We start from the raw sequence: 2831 nt of genomic DNA on the forward strand, positions 1-2831 counted from the left end.
AGATAACTGAAATAAAAAATAAAATGGATCTTGATCAGAACATTCTGCAGTACAAATAACTTCCTGTGCCTCCATTTCCTACATATTTATTCCAAGAAGTTTGGTTTTATCTAAAAGTATACAAAAACTATGAAACATCCAGTATTCATTTAGAGCAGCACTTTAAGTCCCTGAGGTCTAGGATGGCCTCCTTTGCCTAATGATACTCCTCAGATGAAGTATCAGTCTGGTAGTAACAGGATCAGGAAAAATGGCCACAAGCAAATCAGATGGAACAAATGCCTACAGAAGTATACTAAGAGCAAGCCATGACCTCCCATTTTTACATTTGAAAAGTTTTATGTTCCAAAAGGAACTTTTGGAAGCATACAGCTAAAGCAGTTACTGTTCTAAGCTGCATGCCCATAAAGAAAATAAACACGTACAGAAAGTAGACAGTCTATGTACTCCAAAAAGTAAATACGGGTATACAGTTTCATATGGGTTTTAAACTAAGCAGTATCAGCTCAAAGCAGCTAGTCACACAGAATATGTAAAGACTCAAGTATGTCACACAAACCCCCTGCAGAATTCGACAGCCTCATCTCCCCTGTACCTCTCTGTACTCACCAGAAACATGACTGAGAAACTGGGGCAAACTAAGCAACAAATTCCTTAACAGCCACTGGGAAAAGTACTTAGTAATCACAGCACATGGATTTCTTATTTTGTTTTGCAATTCTGGTTTCATATTTTGTGTGTCCCCCAGTCATAAACGATGTGATGCTAAAACAGTCATGTATGACATGATCTTACCCTGCATACCACAATAACGAACGCAGAACTAGACGTTGCATTGTGCTAATTAGAAACTTAACCAATTCATAGTAAACTATATTAAACGTTTATTATGTGAAAGTTTATTATTATATTAGTCTCAGCTTACAAGAAAGTTCGGGACTACTTCCTCACTTGGATGGGTAAAATCAAATTACTGGAAAGAAGCTGGTGCTTACACAGACAGATGCTTACAGTCTAACTACATTTAATGAGCAAAAGACAGTCCTAGCCCACGGTATATAATCATAACTTTAAAAAAAAATAGGAAAAAATTATGTTCCTTTTTAGTTAGACCAGTTTTAAATAGGACTTGCAACAGCAGTGCGTTAAGTTCCTAAACAAATGTTATACTTGAGCTGATCTTGTCTCAAGATGTAAAATAGCTTACGCTGAGCACGCAAACTACTCAGGACTCACTAAAATAAAAAAGAATCCACAGAATGCTGCAACCTATCACCAAGTTCTAAAGCTGATATACCGAATTTTCTAAACGTGAATAACCGAATTTTCTCAGGTAAGATTTTTGTACCAGAACACCAGCAGAAACTAGGAGATTGAGTACATTCAAATGAATAGTTCAACACTGTAAGGAACTATGAGAGAAAGAGATACTGGATTTTACTTAACATGTAAATTGCACATAGCACTTTTAATGAGAAAAAATAAATTACTGATTCATATTCTACTACCTCAGTCAATTAAAAAGTAATTCAATCCCAATAAACAGGAGTTCAAAAGTTTATAGAGGTTTTTCAAAATTGCTACATAGTACTCTCATGTGTATTCTACTTTAATATTAATAAATAAATAAACCCAGAATAGCTGTTACAGTCTGCTTACTGCCTGTTCCCTGCCAAAAGACAGTTTTCTGTGCCAGACAGACTGCTGCTTAGATATTCGCTTCCAGATGAGTTTTATAAAGTGATTATACAGATCTCCTTCCTCCCAGAATAGGAAGGCCTGGAGAGAATGAAATGAAGGACGCACAAAACCAGGCACAAAAATAAAAAATAAGCTACATGCGTAGTTTGTTTCAAACCCGAGTCCTCAATGACTACTTGTGTTCCCCATATAGGTTCCTAAAAGCTTCTTAAGCAGTGGAATGACTAACATCTAATTCTTTCCTAGCATCATAGAATAGCATTTGGGTTCCAAGGGACCTTTAAAGATCATCTAGTCCAACCTCTATGCCATGGGCAGGGACACCTTCCACTAGACCAGGTTGCTCAAATCTCTATCCAACCCAACTCTGAACATTTCCAATGATAGGGCATGACAATTTCTATGGACAATCTGTTCCAGTGCCTCACCACCCCTATCATAAAATATTTCTTCCTTATGTCCAGTCTAAATCTAACCTCTTTCAGTTTAAAACTATCGCAGCTTGTCCTGTCACTACAGGCCTTGGTATGAAGTCTCTCCATCTCTCTTATAAGCCCGCTGTATATATTGAAAGACTGAAATAAGGTCTCCCTGGAGGTTTCTCTTCTTTATATATTTACAAGTCCCCCTACCCCACTTAATCCCAATTTCCAGTCTCTTCCCTTCTTGCCTCTAGTCATCTCATCCCACCAGTATCTCAAGGCTCCTGTTTCCCAAGAGCAGAGCTAGAAGCATGCCAAGCAGTTCTGAAACGGTGACCCCAGGCTGATGCCTTCAACAGAACAAGGTTACCCATTCATTTAACTCTCTCCCCTGTACCCAGACCTCAATTTTTAAATCATAAGCCCCCCTGCCACTGGGATGTCAACTATGCTGTTCAGGTGGGCCAGCAGGTAGAAAATAGATTAAAGATGGAAAAGAAGCCAGAACAAGCACATGTGCACTGAATCTTCTGTGCCTCCCCAAATAAATCAGGGTGAAGAACATGGATAATGTCAGAATAGGCCACAAAAACTCGCATGACAAAAGCTGGCACCATAAAGAGAAGGGTTAGCTGCTTGTCCAAAACACCTCCTTGCTTCCCATCAGAGACTCACATCTAAGGACACACACACCCCGTGGTGCCCTCG

This window comes from Nestor notabilis, unplaced genomic scaffold, assembly GCF_000696875.1.
Source record: "Nestor notabilis isolate BGI_N333 unplaced genomic scaffold, ASM69687v1 scaffold23755, whole genome shotgun sequence".
NCBI classification, from domain to species: Eukaryota; Metazoa; Chordata; class Aves; order Psittaciformes; family Psittacidae; genus Nestor; species Nestor notabilis.